Source organism: Pan troglodytes, chromosome 10 (assembly GCF_028858775.2).
Source record: "Pan troglodytes isolate AG18354 chromosome 10, NHGRI_mPanTro3-v2.0_pri, whole genome shotgun sequence".
In the NCBI taxonomy this organism is placed as follows: Eukaryota; Metazoa; Chordata; class Mammalia; order Primates; family Hominidae; genus Pan; species Pan troglodytes.
In genome coordinates, this window is record NC_072408.2 from 93,273,680 (window position 1) to 93,295,490 (window position 21,811).

General features: G+C 33.8%; 1 protein-coding gene across 7 annotated transcripts in view; it reads right to left on the reverse strand.

The window, feature by feature from the left end:
* Positions 1-21,811, reverse strand: part of MGAT4C (MGAT4 family member C) — an 889,611-nt gene that overhangs the window by 487,158 nt on the left and 380,642 nt on the right. For all 7 annotated transcript variants that reach the window (XM_054664568.2, XM_054664567.2, XM_016923940.4 and 4 more), the window contains one exon: positions 783-891. The gene's annotated coding sequence lies outside the window, so the exon portion shown is untranslated. The remainder of the gene's footprint in view (positions 1-782; positions 892-21,811) is intronic.

Below are 21,811 nucleotides of genomic sequence, written 5' to 3' on the forward strand. Positions count from 1 at the left end.
AAAATTAATTTTGCTCATGTCAAATATTTATATATACTTACACATATGTACTTATATACATGTGTATATGTATACACATGTATATGCTCTCAATATTTATTGTTATTTTAGACTGATATGAATTCAGATAGAGTTTATAATAGGTAGAGATTCTCATACAAATGTTGAAGCACATTACAGGCTGAATAAATTACATGAAAAACAGAATTTTGTACTTTGTATATATGTGCACAGTTACAGTCTTTAGAGCTAAAGTGAGAAAACCATATTCAAATAAACTCATCCAGAATAATCCCCAGCTTTTCCAATTTTAAATATAAAAAGAGAATAGAGTGGTCAAAAATATCTGCAAGTGAATCCAAAGGCCGAATTTGGTGGTGGTGAGCTTCTGGGAATTAATAACACCATTGGTCAGGGGAAAACTTAAACACATAGATTCACTCTCAGCCATGGTATCAGAATACCAATCTTTCTTCCCTTTGTCCTGTCCAGAAGATCTACAGTATAAACATAAAATGACTTCACATTTCACTCAACAGAAGAGTAGTTTAAGACTCCCCTATGTCCAATACAAATTTAACATGTGCAATATGACTCAGTGTTTCAGTTTTATCTTGCTATAACATAAAGGCACAAAGCATAGTGAAAAAAATATTTCAAAGAAAAAACATTTTCTGACTTATAAACATATAACAGAGTCTCCTCTCCCTGACCACATTATGGTTTAAAAGGATTTCTTATCAAACTCTCACTATAGCAAAGAAAAAGAAAGCTTCTCTTACCAGAGTGGATAAAGCTTCAACCTTGCTATAGCGTTTTCTGCAGCTCTTGTTTGAAAGACAGATCCACAGCAGCTTTGTGCATACAAGTGATCTGGCTGATCTCCAGTTCCTGCACAAAAAAACAGTATAATTGGCTCTCAAAAAAGTGCTGTAAACATTCATCATGATGGCACTTGCATGTTGAATCTAGTGACTGTTATTCTAGTAGACTTTCTCCAAACAAGCCAATTACATTTCTACTTTCAATACAAGCTGTTTGGTTTCTCTGTTCAATACTGAGATTAATATCTTTAAGAAAGCATGCGTGAGTGTCAGTTCTATTACCATGTCTGAAAGTGTGGTCTAAGATTAAAAAAAATACACACAATTATAAATCAAGATGATACTGTCTGGTACGTAAATTTACTTAGCACCTATATGTCTTTATTTTTAAATTTAACAATAGTCAGGCCAGTATTTATGTACCAATGAGATATCACTATTATTAAGTCTCTTTCATTTACTATTTGATAAAACTCAAATGAACATTCTATATCTCTGCTTTGCAAAAAAACCCCACACCAATAATGCTTACAACATACCCCAGAGTCTGAGACCAGCTGTGCTGCATTTCTAAGTTTCATTAAATATTTCACTGTTCCTTTGCCTAAACCTTCAAAGTGGCCCAGACACAATCACATCCTTAAATTTTATGGGAGCAATGAAGAGGTCACAAAGCATTGGCTTTTTAAAAATTTTTAAACATTCAATATTTCTGGAAGCATTAACTCATTATAACTACAAGTGGCATATTCTTGTTATCAAATGAATATGAACACTAGATCAAAAATTAAGTCTCAATAAAAATAGTCTCAATTTGTGTCACTCTTTATAATGATCTAAGCAATACATTGATCTTACAACTATATGATTATATAATCTTTGTCTTGCTTCCCATGGGTTTAAAGCCTGGTTAAGCGTTACCAGCAGTACCACTGTGAAAAATATGAATTAACTGGATAGACAGATTTTTTCTTTTTGCATTTTTATATCGGGTATCTTATTTTTCATCTGTATACAGATTAAGCAAGTGCAACAAAATAATTTTGTGCAACAATTTATGATTGTAGAAATCTCAAAAAATGACTACTTATGACAATATAATTCAGAGGATTATAGGCTGATATATGCTCGTCTTTTAAGACAACAGATTTCATTAATCTTCTAATTACGTTACTTAGGGAGTCAGAGTGTGGGGGGAGAAGACCTACATACTGTTTTTTTTAATAGTTTGTATCAGTCAACTATTATCCCTTATTATTATGTAACAATTGTCTTTATAAAATTTTCCACTAACATTTTCATGTTTAATTATTTTACTAGAACAGTGAAGACAGCATTATTATTCTCTATTATAATTATATCATGATATAACTAAGACTCAAAGGACAAGGACTTGAAATTCTTAACTAGAGGATCTTCTGATGTTCAGCTACATCCAAACAACGTTTTCTTTTAAAACAATATATCGAATATTTTTCTTTAAATGAGATTTGTGTGATTTAGCTTGGTGATTTCAATTGGAGAATAGGCATTTAGTGAATTATTGTAACATATTCGGAGCTGTGATACATTGAGACCTTTTCCTATGCCTAATTATTTTGGAAATGATTTGCAAATACAGTTCAAAAAGACAATTATATATGATGTTATGTTAAAAATGTTTAAAATTTAAGAATTACCTATTGAATATTTGCTAAGAGACAGGTTTTTTGTTAAGTTCTGAGGTTATGGGAGTGAATAAGCTAAATATCTCCACTTTATGCAATTTTCGATGTAGAAATGAAAATAATTAGCCCAAGATACAAATTTGTTTGGAAAATTTTAGTGGCAGTGAGTTAATTTATAAATTCAGTAATAGACAAAAAATATCCCTAAGATATCAGAATTTTTATGTCTTTATTACAAAAAATTCTAATCATTATTAAAAACAGTATTGCTGAAAATATTGAGCTAATCATTTTAGAATGATTCTGAAATTCTTAATGCTTATATTTCAGAAGAAGATTGTAGACATTTTTACTAGTTATTTTCCTTTCCAAATACACAATTTGCATTTATATATACCTATGTATATCTACACATACAAATAGTCATATTAAGGTCTTGATTAGATAACGAGGTTTGGAACAGTTCAAGTATTACATAATATGGTTGTAAGAGTAAATCAGTTTTTCCACTAAAAGTTATTGTTGACATCCCCCTCTCTAAATGAATATATTAAAAGGAAAATGAGGAAGGCAAAATAAAATTATCATAACATATCATATTAGTTAAATGACTTATAGTATTTATTTGTTCTAGTTATTTTCAGTCTCTTTACAAATACAGGAACACATTGTTTTATTGCAATTTGCTTTATTGTACTTTGTAGATATTGCAGTTTTACAAATTGAACATTTGTGGTAACCCTGCATTGAATAAATTATCAGCACCATCTTTCTAATACAAAGTGCACACTTTGTGTCTCTTTGTCATACTTTGGTCATTCACACAATATATCAAGCTTTTCCATTATTATTATATATTTTATCTGTTTCATTACATCTACGATCATTGATATTACTCTTGTAATTGTTATGGGGCACCACACACCACAACCACGTAAGACAGTGAAATGTTGTGCGTGTTCAGACTACTGCACTGACCAGCTGTTACTCATCTTTCTTCTTCTACTAGAGATTCCCTGTTCCCTGAGACACAAAAATATTGAAATTTAGCTGATTGATAGCCCTACCATGGCTTATAAGTGTTCAAGTGAAAGGAAGAGTCATGGTCTTTCACTTGAAGTCAAATGGTAGAAATGATTAACTTTAGTGAGGAAGGCATGTCAAAAGCCAAGATAGGCTAAAAGCTAGGCTTCTTATGCCAAACAGTTAGGCAAGTTGTGAATGCACAGGAAAAGTTCTTAAAAGTGCTAGTCCAGTGAAAACATGAATGATAAGAAATCAAAACAACTGTATTACAGATATGGAGACAGGTTTAGTGGTCAGGATAAAATATCAAACCAGCCACAATATCCACTTAAGATAAAGCCTAATCCAGAGCAAGGCCCTAATTATCTTTAATTCTATGAAAGCTGAGAGAGTTGAGGAAGCTGAAGAAGAAAAGTTTGAAGCCAGCAGAGGTTCGTTTATGATATTTAAGGAATGATGCCCTCTGTATGACTTAAAAGTGCAAGGTGAAACAGCAAGGGATGATGCAGAAGCTGAAGCAAGTTATCCAGAAGATCAGCCTAAGACAACTGATGAAAGTGGCTACAGTAAACAACAAATTTTCGATGTTGATGAAACAGCCTTCTAACAGAAGATGGTATCCCTATAAAACAATAAAACATGAAGAAAACAAAGTAACTATGTAACAATCAATATGATGACTGGAACAATATGTCACATCTCAATAGTAACTTTTAATGTCAATTATATAAATGCTCCACTTAAATGATACAGACTGTCAGAATTGATACAGTAATCACAAACCAAATAGTGCTGTCTTCAAGAGACACACCTAACCATGTAAGGATTCCTATAGACTCAAGCTAAAGGGATAGAAAAATATATTCCACACAAATGGAAACGGAGGGCAAGCAGGAGTAGCTATTCTCATATCAGATGAAACAGAACTTAAAGCAACAAAAGTAAAAAAAATAAAAAGACGAAGAAGGTCATTATATAATGACAAAAGGATAATCCAACAAAAAGATGTTATAAGCTTAAATATATCTGCACTGTAGCTCCCAGATTCACAAAATTATTACTACTAAACTTATGAAAAGAAGCAAACACCAACACAATGATAGAAGCGATTTCAACACTCCACTGACAGCATTAGACAGATCATTGAGGCAGAAAGTCAACAACGAAACACTGGACTTAAACTGCACTCTACAGCAAATGAACCTAACAGATATTTATAGCACATTCTACCCAATAACTGCAAAATATACATTATTCTTATCAGCCTACAAATCATTCTCCAAGATAGAACACATAACAAACCACAAAGCAATTCTCAATAAATTTTAAAAACTTGAAACAATATCAAGTATCTTCTCAGACCATAGCAGAATGAAATTAGAAATTAATTCCCAAAGGAATCCTCAAAACTATACAAATACATGGAAATTAAACAACCTACTTCTGAACTATGCTTAGGTTAACAATAAAATCAAGATGAAAATCTAAAAACTATTCAAAATGAATGATAACAGTGACACAAGTTATCAAAACCTCTGTGATACTGCAAACGCAATGCTAAGAGGAAAGTCTATAGCACTAAATACCTACATCAAAAAGTCTGAAAGATCACAAATTGATAACCTAACATCACACCACAAGAAACTAGATAAACAAGAAAAAAACAAACCCAAAGCCAGCAGAAGATAAACAACAACAAAGACCAGAGCAGAACTAAGTGAATTTGAAATCAAAAATCAATACAAAAGGTAAATGAAAAAAGCAAAAAGTTTTTCCTTTGAAAAGATGTACAAAATTGATAGACCACTAGCCAGATTAACCAAGAAGAGAGAAGGTTCAAATAAACTCAATTAGAAATTAAAATGGAGACAATACAACTGACACCACAGAAATAGAAAAGATCCTTCAAGACCATTATAAACACCTCTCTACATACAAACTAGAAAGTCCAGAGGAAGTGGATAAATTCCTGAAAACATACAACCCTCTTAGCTTGAATCAGGAAGAAATAGAAATCCTGAACAGACCAATAACAAGCAGTGTGATTGAATCAGTGACAAAAAATTTGTCAGCAAACAAAAGTTCAGGGTCAGATGGCTTCACAGCCAATTTCTACCATTCAAAGAGGAATTGATGCCTATCCTACAGAAACGATTTCAAATGATTGAGAAAGAGGGAATATTCCTAACTCATTCTATGAAGCCAGTATCATTCTAATAACAAAGACAGGGAATAACATAAAAACAACAACAAAAATACTATAGACCAACATTCCTGATGAACATAGATGCAAAAATCCTCAACAAAATATTAGCAAACCAAATTCGACAGCACATCAAAATGATAATTCACTGTGATTATGTGGGTTTCATTCCAGGGATACAGGGATGATTCAACACACACAAACTGACAAATGTGATTCACCACAAAAACAGAATTAAAAACGAAAACCATACGATAATCTCAATAGACATAGAAAAGCCATTCAATAAAACCCAGCATCCCTTTATGATAAAAACTCTCAGTAACCTAGGCATAGAAGGAACATAACTCAAAATAATAAAAACCATGTATGACAAACCCACAGCCAACTCATACTGAATGGGGAAAAGAAGAAAACATTCCCTATAAGAACTGGAAGAATACAGGGATGCCCATTTTCATCATTTCTATTCAACATAGCAGTGAAAGTCCTAGCCAGAGCAATCAGGGAAAAGAAATAAATAAATACATCCAAATCAGAAAATAGGAAGTCAACTTATCTGTTTGCAGATGATTTGATCATATACCTAGGAAACCCTAAAGAGTCCTTCAGAAGACTCCTAGAGTTGATAAATAAATTTAGTAAAGTCTTGGGTCACAATATCAATATACACAAAGCAGCTGCACTTCTATATGCCAATAACAACCAAGCTGAAAACAAATCAACAACTCAATTCCTTTTACAATAACTAAAAAAAATCTAGGAATATGCTTAAACAAGGAGGTAAAAGAACTCTACACCTAGAACTGCAAAACACTGCTGGAATAAATCATAGGCAACCCAAACACATGGAAATACATCCGATGCTCATGGACTGGAATAATTAATATCATGAAAATGACCATACTGCCCAAAGCAATCTACAGATTCAATACAATTTATACCAAAATATCAGCATCATTTTTCACATAAATAGAAAAAATAATTATAAAATTTCTTTGGAACCAAGAAAGAGCCTAAATAGCAAAAACAATTCTAAGCAAAAAGAACAAATCTGGAGGCATGGCATTACCTGACTTCAAATTACACTACAAGGATATAGTAACCAAAATAGTATGGTACTAATATAAAAATAGATGCATAGACCAATGCAACAAAATAGAGAATTCAGAGATAAAGCCAAATCAACCAACTGATTTTCTTTTTATTATTATTATTATTATTATTATTATACTTAAGTTCTAGGGTACATGTGCACAACATGCAGGTTTGTTACATATGTATACATGTGCCATGTTGGTGTGCTGCACCCATTAACTCATCATTTACATTGAGTACACCTCCTAATGCTTTCCCTCCCCCCTCCCCCTACCCCACAACAGGCCTCCGTGTGTGATATTCCCCTTCCTGTGTCCAAGTGTTCTCATTGTTCAATTCCCACCTATGAGTGAGAATATGCAGTATTTGGTTTTTTGTTCTTGCAACAGTTTGCTGAGAATGATGGTTTCCAGTTTCATCCATGTCCCTACAAAGGACATGAACTCATCTTTTTTTATGGCTGCATAGTATTCCATGGTGTATATGTGCCACATTTTCTTAATCTAGGCTATCATTAATGGACATTTGGGTTGGTTCCAAGTCTTCGCTATTGTGAATAGTGCTGCAATAAACATACGTGTGCATGTGCTTTTATAGAAGCATGATTTATAATCCTTTGGGTATATACCCAGGAATGGGATGGCTGGGTCAAGGATCCTCAAGTTCTAGATCCTTGAGGAATTGCCACGCTGTCTTCCACAATGGTTGAACTACTTCACGTCCCACCAACAGTGTAAAAGTGTTCCTATTTCTCCACATCCTCTCCAGCACCTGTTGTTTCCTGACTTTTTAATGATTGCCATTCTAACTGGTGTAAGATGGTATCTCATTGTGGTTTTGATTTGCATTTCTCTGATGGCCACTGATGATGAGCATTTTTTCATGTGTCTGTTGGCTGCATAAATGTCTTCTTTTGAGAAGTGTCTGTTCATATCCTTTGCCCACTTTTTGATGGGATTGTTTGATTTTTTCTTGTAAATTTCTGTGAGTTCTTTGTAGATTCTGGATATTAGCCCTTTGTCAGATGGGTAGATTGCAACATTTTCCTCCCATTCTGTAGGTTGTCTGTTCACTCTGATGGTAGTTTCTTTTGCTGTGCAGAAGCTCTTTAGTTTAATTAGATCCCATTTGTCAATTTTGGCTTGTGTTGCCATTGCTTTTGGTGTTTTAGACATGAAGTCCTTGCTCATGCCTATGTCCTGAATGGTATTGCCTAAGTTTTTTTCTTGGGTTTTTATAGTTTTAGGTCTAACATTTAAGTCTTTAATCCATCTTGAATTAATTTTTGTATAAGGTGTAAGGAAGGGATCCAGTTTCAGCTTTCTACATACGGCTAGCCAGTTTTCCCAGCACCATTTATTAAATAGGGAATCCTTTCCCCATTGCTTGTTTTTCTCAGGTTTGTCAAAGATCAGATGGTTGCAGATGTGTGGTATTATGTCTGAGGGCTCTGTTCTGTTCCTTTGGTCTATATCTCTCTTTTGGTACCAGTACCATGCTGTTTTGGTTACTGTAGCCTTGTAGTATAGTTTGAAGTCAGGTAGTGTGATGCCTCCAGATTTGTTCTTTTGGCTTAGGATTGTCTTGGCAATGCGGGCCCTTTTTTGGTTCCATATGAACTTTAAAGTAGTTTTTTCCAATTCTATGAAGAAAGTCATTGGTAGCTTGATGGGGATGGTATTGAATCTATAAATTACCTTGGGCAGTATGACCATTTTCACAATATTGATTCTTCCTATCCATGAGCATGAAATGTTCTTCCATTTGTTTGTATCCTCTTTCATTTCATTGAGCAGTGGTTTGTAGTTCTCCTTGAAGAGGTCCTTCATGTCCCTTGTAAGTTGGATTCCTAGGTATTTTATTCTCTTTGAAGCAATTGTGAATGGGAGTTCACTCATGATTTGGCTCTCTGTTTGTCTGTTATTGGTGTATAAGAATGCTTTTGATTTTTGCACATTGATTTTGTATCCTGAGACTTTGCTGAAGTTGCTTATCAGCTCTAGGAGATTTTGGGCTAAGACGATGGGGTTTTCTAAATATACAATCATGTCATCTGCAAACAGGGACAATTTGACTTCCTCTTTTCCTAACTGAATATCCTTTATTTCTTTCTCCTGCCTGATTGCCCTGGCCAGATCTTCCAACACTATGTTGAATAGGAGTGGTGAGAGAGGGCATCCCTGTCTTGTGCCAGTTTTCAAAGGGAATGCTTCCAGTTTTTGCCCATTCAGTATGATATTGGCTGTCAACCAACTGATTTTCAACAAAGCATACAAAAACATAAACTGGGGAAAGGACTCTCCATTCAATAAATGGTACTGGGAAAACTGGATAGCCAAACGTAGAAGAATGAAACTAGATCTCTATGTCTCACTATATACAAAAATCAACTCAAGATGGATCAAAAACCTAAATCTAAAATCTGAAAACATAAAAATTCCAGAAGAAAACCTAGGGAAAACTCTTCTGGATATTGGCCTAGGCAAATAATTTATGATTAAGACCCCAAAAGCAAAAGCAACAAAAAATAAATAAATGGAATCTAATTAAACTAACAATCTTCTGTACAGCAAAATAAATAATCATCAAAGTAAACCCACAAAATATGATCCACAAAAAAGATAATCCACAAAATGTTAGAAACTATTTGGAAACTATGAATCTGACAAATAACTAATATGTAGTGTCTGCAAGGAACTCAAATCAGCAAGAAAAAAATCACATCAAAAAGTAGGCAAATAATGTAAGCAGACATTTCTTAAAAGAATATACAAATAGCTAACAAACATATGAAAAAGTGCTCAACATAATTAATCATCAAGGAAATGCAAATTAAAACCACAATGGGAAATCACCTTACCTTCATCAGAATGACCATTATTAAAAAGTGAAAAAACAATAAATGTTGGAGTTAATGTAGTAAAAAGGGAAAACTTATATAGTGTTTGTGGGAATGTAAGTTAGTATTACCTCTATGGAAAACAGTATGGAGATTTCTTTAAAAATACCATTCAATCCAACAATTCAACTGCAGGGCATCTACACAAATGAAAATGAATAATTATATAAAAAGACACCTGCATGTGTTTGTTTATTGCAGCACAATTCACAATTGCAAAGATGCGGAACCAACATAAGTGCCCATCAACTGATGAGTGGACAAAGAAAATGTGATACATATACACCATAGAATACTTGTCATCCATAAAAAAGAATGAAAAAAATGTCTTTGGCAGCAACTTGGATGGAGCCGGAAGTTGTTATTTTAGGTGAAATAATTCGGGAAAACCAAGTATCTTATGTTTCTACTGATAAGTGAGAGCTAAGCTATAGGTATACAAAGGTATACAGAAGGGTGTAATGGACATGAGAGACTTTGAGGAGGAAACTACATATTGGGTACAGTGTACACTACTCAGGTGACAAGTGCACAAAACTCTCAGACTTCATCACTATACAATTTGTTTATGTAACCAAAAACTACTTGTACCTCTAAAGGTATTGAATTTTTAAAAATATATATATATTTGTTGACTACCATGTGCTCATGAAAAGTTGCTATTACATTTTATTAAATCTCCCATTGATCTGGATGCTGAAAAAGGAAAGTGAAAATATTCAGTCACCTGGCAAATACAATTATGTTATTGAAATATAGTGACACATATATTAAATGAAATACAAATAATTATGTCAAATTTTTAAAGTGAATTTTGCATTACTAATTGGCCGTATGCAAATAGTACCTTGTGGAGGCCTATAAATGCAGTTTCTCAAAAAATGGTGTCATTTACATACCCAGATAGACAGAAATGAGATATTGATGATTTCATTATGATTGACATAAAATGCAAAGCTGAAATAAAACAAAATAAAAATTTTTCAAGTTCCAACACAAACCAGAAGAAATACAAATAAATCATTTCCCTGAAAGAATTTATAAAAAGTGAGATCAGCAATAGAAAAAAACACTAGACATCTGGAAAGCTTAAGGTGTTGACTGAGCCGTCATGTGCACCTCACCTCTCTGGCTTCTCTAAATACCACTGAAATGACAGAAGAGAAAAGAAAAAAAAAAAAAAACAAGGTCCACAAAAAATAAGGTCCACTATCAACATATCATTTTTTTTTAAGTGGAAGACAGATTTTTTGGAAAAATGGAAGATAGAAATCAGACATGGTTGTAATGATATATAAGTAATACAGAGAAAAGCTCAACCAATAACAGACACAGAAGAGGAATGATTCAAATAAGAACCTCTTAAAGGAAATCCCAGAGAAACTTTACAGTTGGAATCTACAGGTACAGAAAGTTTCTTTGGGCCTTGGACCAATGATCAGGAAAGCCAGAAATGAAGCTGCTAAGCTGGCTGTCCTCAGGAGAAAGCACCCAGAATTGCTCTCTTTTGAATAGCTGAGGGTTTATTCTAGGAGTTTCTAATTTGGCTGCTGAAGATAAAGAGAAGCAAAGCATAACCTGAATTCACTGAACCTTCAAGATGGGTAAAGAGAAGACAGGATAAAAAAAAAAAAAAAAACAAGCTTCACTCATGAGTGAAATCCAAAAAGCACAGAACACAGAAGAAAAAGAAGAAGAAGAAGATGCCATCTAGAATTTTCATAGCCAGAGAGGAAAAGTCAATCCCTGGCTTCAAAGCTTCAAAGGACAGGCTGATGTTCTTGTAGCATCTAACACAGCTGGTGACCCGAAGGCAACATCCATTTACTATTTTGAAAATAGTAGGGCCCTTAAGAATCTTCTGAATCTATTTTGCTTGTGCTCTATAAATTGAACAACAAAGCCTTGATGATCACAATGCTTTGCAAATAAACTTCTAAAAGACATTTTTTATGATTTTTAAAAATTTAATAATTATATATTGAGTATTTACTAGGTGACAGGCTCTTTGTTAAGTTCTGAGAATACAGTGGTGAATAAAAAAAAATCCTCAACATCTTTATGTAATTTTCAATGTAGAAATACAATAATGAGCCCAAAATACAAGTTTATTTGGAGAATATTAGTGGCCATGCATTATAGTATAAATTAACTGATAGAAGAAAAGATGCAAACATTATTAGAATGTTTGTATCTTTATTACAAAAAATATAGGATGGTTTACTGAATATTTTAAGCCTAATGTTCATACCTACTTAGAAAAAAAGATTTTTTTCTAAATATTACTGCTTTTTGGCAAGGCACCTAGTCACCTAAAGTTCTGATGGAGATGTTGTTTTCCATCTCCACGGAAGATCAATGTTGTTTTTATGCTTAATAATACAACATCCACTCTGCATTCCATGGATCAAGGAGTAATTTTGACTTTCAAGTCTTATCATTTATAAAATACACTTTGCAAAGGTGTAGCAGATATATATTTTGATTTCTCTGATGAATCTAGACAAAGTACACTGAAAACCTTGTGGAAAGATTTTACCATTCTAGATATCATTGAGAACACTTGTGAGTCACAGTAAGAGGTCAAAATATAAGATTAACAGAAGTTTGGGAGAATTTTATACAAACCCTCATTGATGATCTTGAGAGAGTCAAGACTTGAGAGAAGGAAGTAATTGCAGATGTGGTGGAAATAGCAAAATAAGTAAAATTAGAAGTGGAGCCTGAAGATGTGACTGAAATGCTACAATCTCATGATCAAACTTGAATGGATGAGAAATTGCTTCTTATGCATAAGCAAGGTGTGTTTATATAGATAGATAGATAGATAGATAGATAGATAGATAGATAGATAGATGGGATCTTATCCTGGGGAAGATGCTATGAAATTGTTGAAATGACAACAAATAACTTAGAATACTACATAAACTTAGATAACAAAGCAGCAGCAGGGTTTGAGAAGAATGACTCCAATTTTGAAGGACATTCTACTGTGGATAAAATGCTATCAAACAGTAGCACATGCTACAGAGAAGTGTTTTGTGAAATAAAGAATCAGTGGCCAGGAGCGGTGGCTTCCGCCTGTAATCCCAGCACTTTGGGAGGCTGAGGCAGGTGGATCACCTGAGATCAGGAGTTCAAGACCAGCCTGGACAACATGGTGGAACCCCATCTCTACTAAAAATACAAAAATTAGTCAGGCGTGGTGGCAGGCACCTGTAATCCCAGCTACTTGGGAGGCTGAGACAGGAGAATCTTTTGAACCTGGGAGGCCGAGGTTGCAGTAGTGAGCTGAGATCGTGCCACTGCACAACTGGTCAGTGTTGACTGGTCAACAAAGAGCAAAACTCTGTCTCAAAAAAAAAAAAAGGAATCAGTCAATGTAACCAACTTAATTGTTGTCTTATTTTCACAAATTGCCATGGTCATCCCAATCTTCAGCAACCACCACCTTGATCAGTCAGCAGCCATCAACACTGAGGTAAGACCCTCCTCCAGCAGAGAGAATTACAACTTGTTAGAGGCTCAGATAATACTCAAGTTTTTAGCGATAAGGTATTTTTAAATTAAGTTGTGTGCATTGTTCTTTAGATATAATTCTATTCCAAGGTTAATATATTATGGTATAGCATAAACATAACTATAATATGCACTGGGAAACAACAATTTTGTGGGACTTGCATTACTGCAATATTCATTTTGCAGGTGTCTGGAACCAAACTTGCAATATGTATGAAGTATATTTATATTTCCACTGACATTATATATATGTGTGTGTGTGTGTGTGTGTGTGTATATACACACACACATATATACACATGTAAATTTCTGTTGACACAATACTGTAATTATAGTTTCATGTTATTACACAGGTTTTTCAAACATAATTATCCATTAATGTGGATGTTTTCTATTAAAGTGAGTAAACTGAAATTTCAACCCCTCATTTTGTCATAGAAGCATGCTGAATAGACCTGGAGAAAAATTCAAAATCCTGACAATTGTTACTACTTTAAATTACTGACCAGGAATAACAAACGAACACTCACTACTGCAAAAATCCTAATTACAACTGATGGAATAGCCTTAAACTTCACTGAGAAAACAATAGCCCCTGTGTAGGAGAGCCCAAATATCAACCCATCCCAACTAGCTACCAAACTGTTTTTTTGTTGTTGTTGTTTTTGTTTGTTTGTTTGAGACGGAGTCTCGCTGTGTCACCCAGGCTGGAGTGCAGTGGCACGATCTCGGCTCACTGCAAGCTCTTCCTCTTGGGTTCACACCATTCTCCTGCCTCAGCCTCCCGAGTAGCTGGGACTACAGGCGCCCGCCACCATGCCAGGCTAATTTTTTGTATTTTTTAGTAGAGACAGCGTTTCACCTTGTTAGCCAGGATGGTCTCAATCTCCTGACCTCGTGATGCGCCCGCCTCGGCCTCCCAAAGTGCTGGGATTACAGGCACGAGCCACCATGCCCGGCCTGTCTACAAAACTCTTTTAACAAAGTTTTACCAAACTTTCTCATGCTAATTCTTCTTCTTCATATAAGTTACTCCCTCTGCATTAATTCATCCTCATCGGTGTTTAATACTGTTTTAATATTTTTATGCTTTCAAAAAAAAAACCCCTCTACTACTTCATTTGTCTCTCTAGTAACCATATTTCTACATTGGAAAATATCTCAAAATATTTATTTTCTCGTTTTACAATATCTTCTCAACTCTCTTTTATAGAACATCCATATCACCAAAGGCACTAAAATAGTCCTCATTTTACCTGATGTTCTAACAATTATGTGATTCCTTCTTGAATGATTCTCTTCTCGTCTTTAGTGGTACTACATTCTTCTTATTTCTTTCATACCATGCAAAGCCTTTCAATCCCAGGCTCATTTGCCGGCTTCTTTTCCTCTGAATAATATGTTTGGAGTATTTCTTGACTGATCATGGAACTCTTTTTCTTCTCAACCTATACTTTCCCTGTAGATAATCTTCTCCGGTTCCATGGCTTTACATATAATCTTTCCTGTTGACTACCAAATTTAGATCTGCAACCTGACCTTTTTCCACTGTGCTTTAAATATGATTCTCCATCTGCATACTGATCTCAATTCCTGGCTCTCTAACAAGGATTTTAAAACTCAAACACGGCAAATTAGAACAATTGACTCTACCATATCGTTGCAAATCTGACCTTACTCCAGTCTTCCATATCTTAACATGGAATTCTTTCAGTTAAAATTCTTTGAGTTAAAATCAAAGTATTAAATTTTTATCTTAATGTTTTATCCTAACAAAAATGCATAACATAAAGTTTACCATAGTAACTATTTCTGAGGTACGGTTCTGTAGTATTAAGTATATTCACTTTGTTGCACAACTAATCTCCAGAACATTTTCATCTTTCAGAATTGAAACTCTATACCTCTTAACTCCCCAAGAGGAAAGATTTATTGACATATGTAACAATACAGATGAATTTCTAAATTATACTGAGAGAAGCTAAACAAAAAGTACATACTATATGACTTCATTTATATAAGATTCTAAAAATGCAAACTTATCCATAGTGACAGAAAGCAGATCAGCTGTTGCCTGGGAACCAGAAAGGTGGGGGTGGAAGAATTGGTGTGAGGAATTGCAAAGGATCACAAAATTTTTGTGGGTAACAGACGTGTTCATTATTTTGATTGTCATGATGGTTTCAGTAGTATATACACGTGTCTACACTTATCAAATCTCACACTTTAAATATGTGTAGCCTAATTTATGCCAATTATACTGCAAATATGACATTTATAATAAGTTCACAAATAAAACTTCTAAAAATTAGAAAGAAAATAATCCAATATGTAAAGGCAAAAATATTTGTTCAAAATCTTCACAAAATAAGATACGCAAATGACCAATACCATGTAAGAGAATATTCCATATTATTTCTCATCAAAAATATTCATTCACCATATTTAGCAAAATTTATTAAAATAATCATTTCAAGATTTGAGGGAATGTGAAATTCATATACAACTGAAAGAACCGGAAATTAGCAAAAGCAGTTTGAGAAACTGGCAATACATACTAAAGCTGAAAATGTACTCATCTTATGACCCAAGAATTCCACTCCTAGTTTCATATTCAAGAAGTATATGCATATAGCATCAAAAGATACACATTCAATTGCTCAACAGCTCTCTGCAACAGACAAAAACTGGAAATTATCCAAATGTCCACCCGCAGTAAAACTGATGAATATCTTTTAAAATATTTACATAATAGAATAAAATATATCAATGAGAATGAGCAAACTTTTGCTATACGTGACAATATGAGTGAGTCTCAAACCTAATGTTGAGAAAAGATGAAATAAGCAAATATTATGTCTTGTATAATTTTATTTATATAGGCTGCAAAAATGGTTAAATTTTATTTTGGCAAAAGTAGTCAATCTACTGATTATCTTTGGGGTAGACTGAGTTTAATAACTAGGAAGAGGTACAAAATAATCTTTCAAATATTGGTAATATTTTATTTCCTGTTAGAGTTATATTAATCATAGACATGCATTCACTGTGCAAATGTACTCGGTTGTTCACTTAAGAATTTGCAATTTCTGGATATGTGTTATGCTTCAGTAAAACTTTATATGTGTGTGTGTGTGTGTGTATATATATATGCACACATATAGCTACACATAAAGTATATCACAAAAATATAGAATAAAATTTATTGTGATTTGTGTTCTTTAGAACATATTATTTTTTATGAAAATATAACTTGAAATATTTTGTGAACAATTATTGCTAAGACAAGGACTCATTTTTTCCTGATAATGAAAACAAAACACGTGCATAAGGTTAAAAAGTTCCAGTAAAAAAAAAAGTCATTTGAATAATTACTCATCCCAGGAAAGCTGCTCCAATTGGCATTGGTAAAGTATATAATGCACTTATTTTTCTCAAAGGAATACACCATTATAGCACAGATATTTATGTGTATTTATTTCACATTATTTATGAAACTTCTTGAGGCTCTGACTTAGAGAAAGCAACCAGCTGTTTTTGTGATTTGCAAAATGAATGTCTTAAAGAAAAAAAAGGCAAAAAGTAGTATTTTATCATTTATATTGTCTTATTGCTTTTTTACTCACTTTCTTAATATGAATACCATGCATTATTTTCTATATTGTCTACTGTTCATATACGATGAAAACTGCTATCAGGACTTAAAATTACATCATGTAACTCATATATATATATGGATGTGATTAGCCATGGTGGAAAGAGTGTGGATTTCACAATTGCAATGAAACAGTTTGAATATATGTAAATTTGGGCAAGCTGCATACTATTGCCATGGCTCTGTGTAATCACCTATGAGAGGGAGATGGTAATACTAACCCTACCTGTATGCAAATGTAAACATTATATGTAAATATATAAAAATTGATATTCTAGATGCTTACCATTACTATGTCATGCACTACTAAGAAGTTTTACTGGGCCATGCATTACTAGTGTTTTACATCAAAAGATAAGTTTGGAATAGATTGATTTAAACATTGATTAAAAGATGAACAATACGAAGGCTAAGGGATTGTAGAACAGTGACCCTTCAACAGGAACAGTGTCCTAAATGAGTGACCTTTTTGCTAAATGAGCAGCAGCATTCTTTTTTTTGTTTGTTTGTTTGTTTTGAGATGGAATTTCACTCTTGTTGCCTCGGCTGGAGTGCAATGGTGCAATCTCGGCTCACCGCAACCTCTGCCTCCCAGGTTCCAGCAATTCTCCTGCCTCAGCCTCCCAAGTAGCTGGGATTACAGGCATGTGCCACCACTCCCAGCTAATTCTGTATTTTTAGTACAGACAGGGTTTCTCCATGCTGGTTAGGCTGGTCTCGAACTACTGACCTCAGGTGAACCACCTGCCTTGGCCTCCCAAAGTATCATTCTGTTTTTGTAACTGTAACTGAGCACTTTGGCCTGAGTAAAAAAGAATGACTGGAAACAACTTGGCTATCCAAGTAACAACAATTGTGTCAATAAACTTAGTTTAGAGATATTTACCACTAAATAAAATCTTTACAATTCATGAGTACCAGTTTTTTTTTAACTTTTTTTACTCTCTACATAGAGAGTGAAATAAGTTAGAGAGTAAAATAAATAATAAGAATTTATTTAGCTTCTCCTGTACAATAAGATTTGTTCTAACATTTGTATTGGTGAATGAGTATTCCAAAATGATATGTCAGCCATCCAATATATAGACCAAATACAAGTTGAACAATAGTATAGCTATAGATGCAAATATATATATTGAGGTAGGTAGAATGAAACTATTTTTTACAAGCAATGTTTGCCTACTTAGGTGTTTTGTACTTGCTGATCTCTCCAAGTATACTCCTCCTCCATATACTGTGTAACATTCCCTCTTACCACTTCCAGGCTTTTACAAGTGTCACTATGGCTGAGCTTCCCATGCCCTGCCCATTTTCCTTCAGCAATTCTGATTCATCTACATGTTTGAGACCTTTTGCTGCATGCATCTGAGATGTTGCTTTCATTGGCCAATGGTGCATGATTGACATGCATACAGGTCAGGCCAGAAGGTAAAAAATGTTCCCCAAAGCAGCCTTCAGTTAATTAGAGAAGGGAATTAGTAGCCAAGTGCCTCCCATTTCCCTCAATCTTTGGATGATAAAATATGAGACATGGTTCACACAGTCTCCCAGAATTCCATAGAAGGATGGAGCCTGGGTTGCCTGTGGCAGCTTCCTGATCATTTGTACACTTTTTATTGGAATCCTTTCCTTCTCAGCACTTGCCTGTTTCCTGCCATGGTTCTTGGGAATCACCACACACAACTTACTTGTACCTAATTTCTTGCTTCAGAGTTAGTTTCCTGGAAATCCTACCTAAGATAGTCACATTCTTAAATGCAAAATTTACTTTCACCACCCTCATTAAAAGTGCAACTCCAACCTAAACCAAGCATAGCCTTCTCCTTACCCTATCTTAACATGCTTCATTGCATTGTTTTGAAATGAAAAATTATATCATTTACTCTTTACTTACTACCTGAATCCCTCACTGGAAAGTAAAGCTATGAGAGCAGGAACTTTTGTTTGTTTGCTGTATCTCTAGTACCTATAATTAAACCTGCTGAATGGAAGGTGCTCAATGAATTATTTTTGAAGAAATAAATTATTAAAATGAATCTTAGCAAAAAACTAAGCTAACATCAATGTTTTCTTCTAAGATTGACAAAGTAGCCTTTGAAATTGGCAAGGTGATAGTGTTTAACTCAACTTTATGTGTGTTTAACTCAACTTTATGTTTCTTCCCCAGACAAATCAAAGAAATCTGAGTCTAATATAATGAATGTTAAAACATACATTTCATTAAAGCTTTGAGTCTTGCTTAAATATAATTTTAAATTGTCAAGGAAAGCCAAGAATTGGAATCTTCTATTTTACAACTCAAATAGCTAGGCTTCAGATCTTTATCATTGAGGAGTACATGATTCAAGCAATTATTAAATCTACAGATGTTCAGCTATAAGCTTTTACAAGATCTCTTGTCACTGAAAAGAGAGCAGAGGTATACTGTAGATGTAGCAAGAAAAAGTTAGTTGGGCTAAGACAAAATGTAACTTAATTTCTATCATTGGGGGCTACAAAACGTTTAGGTGGTATGTAACAATGCTGAATAAGTAAAATAATAATTGAGAACATACAATCAATAATTTTCAGTTATAATATTTATGGCAATGCCTGTTTTCTTATATACTGGGGTTTTTTAAGAAAGCATAGTGAGCTTTCAGGTATTACTGTGAAAAAGGAATAGTATGACATTATAGTGTTTAAAGAAGTTTTATTTAGATATGCTTTGGTTCAAATTCCAACTCTGCAATTTACTAAAGGTATGCTCCTCTATGATTTCAGATTTACCTAATTTTGTTTTTATTTTTAGAGAGGTAAAACACATAAGGTAATGTGCACAAGTCTTAATTGTATAGTTTGATGTATCTTCACGAAGCTAACACATTCATTGAGACAGCCATTTATCAAATCAAATTATAGAATATTTCAAAGATCGCAAAAGCCTGCCTTATGGGCCCTACCAATTATCACTGTACCCAACCACTCTGTGGTAACGACTCTTCTCACTTCTGTCACCATAAAATAACTAAGTCTGTTTTTGAAATTTTTATAGATGTAATAGCACACTATGTTTTATGTCTAATTTCATTTGCAGAATATTCTATGTATAAGATTTAGTACCAGTGTTCCATGTAGTAGCCATCTGAGCATTTTCATTTTATGCACTCTCACATTGCGTGACCACCACTAATGGTTTTATGACCACATCTAATTTACCCATTCCAAATTTGATGGAAATGTGAGATATTTTTGTTCATTAATAATTATTTTGCTTTGACTGTTTAATGGGTGCAGAGTTTTCTTTTGTGGTAATGAAATGCTTTTGAACTAGATAGAAATGGTGATTATACAACATTAAGAATGTGTTGGGTATCACTGAATTGCACCCTTTAAAATAGTCAATTATATGTCATGTGATTTTGTCCTGAATAAAAAGTATTGTGTTGCTTTGAACATTGTATCTCATTTTTGCCTTATTTATACTGGGAAGTATTCATATGTTCAGCTTTAGTAGACATTGCCAACTTTTCTCGGCGGCACTGTCAGTTTCCACATTCATTGAGAGTAAATGAGATTTCTAGTCCTCCACAACATTGTCAACAGGATTTGTTTTTTCCCATACTCATTGGTTTTAATCTGTATTTCACTGATGATGAATGAGGTTGAGCACCTCTACATAAGTTGATTATCTATTTAGATAGATTTGTTAGTGAAGTGCTTAGTTTTTTATTAGGTTGTCTTTTCTTACTAATCTGTATAAATGTATGTATTCTAAATCATTTTTTCTCAGATTAACACATTCCCTGACAATTATTCAAATTGTCAAAATATTCTCTCATTCTGTGGTTTTGAGTTTCACAGTTTTAATCTCCTAAGAGTGAATAGAAGTTCTTATTTTTACCATAGTTCAATTTTCCAATTTTTCCCTTTATACTTAGTGCTTCTTGAGTTTTGTTAACATATATTTAACTATATCAAAGTAACGACTATATCTTGTTATTTTCTGGAGTTTTCATTGTATTACCTTTTACATTTGGGTTTAAGATGCTTGGAATTAATTACCTTGTATTATGTAACCTGGTGATCGAGCTTCTTTCTTTTTCTATTTTTCCTTCCTTTTTTCCTTCTTACACACACACACACATTTGTTTATCTATATGTATGAATATATAAATATGTGACTATACACATAATACCTATGCTTGCTTACATACACATTTGTAAACACATATGTATGTTTTTATCCATATACGTGCACATGTATACATTTATGTATTCATACTTATATATATGAGTAGATATATTGCAATAGATATAGTATAAATCATCTTTCTTCTACATTAAGTGTTATTTTGTTATTTTTGTCATATATCTGGTAATTTACGAGTCAGCTATGTCGGTCTTATTTGGTTCCTTTGAAGGTGATGTGGTTGGATATATGTCTCACACAAATCTCATATTGAAATGTAATCGCCAATGTTGGAGGTGGGGCCTAGTAGGAGGTGATTAGATCATGGGGTGGATTTCTCACAAATGGTTTAGCACCATTCCTCTTGGTAATGTCATCATGATAGTGAGGGGGTTCTTGTGAGATCTGGTTGTATAAAAGTGTGTGTAGCACCTCCCCTCTTGCTCTCTCACTCCTGCTTTTGCCATGTAATATACAAGCTCCTGCTTCACCTTCCTCCATGATTGAAAGCTGGCAGAGGCCTCCCCAGAAGGAGAGGCTACTGTGTTTCCTGTACACCTGCAGAATCATGTGCCAACTAAACATCTTTTCTTATAAAGTAGCCAGTCTCAGGTATTTCTTTATAGCAATGTGAGAACAAACTAATACACAAAGCATTATGCCCTTCCTTTAAGCTCCTTTTGTAGATTTTTTTCCTTTGTTTTGATTTTCAACAGGTTTACTATAAAATGGCTAGATTTTCTTTGTAC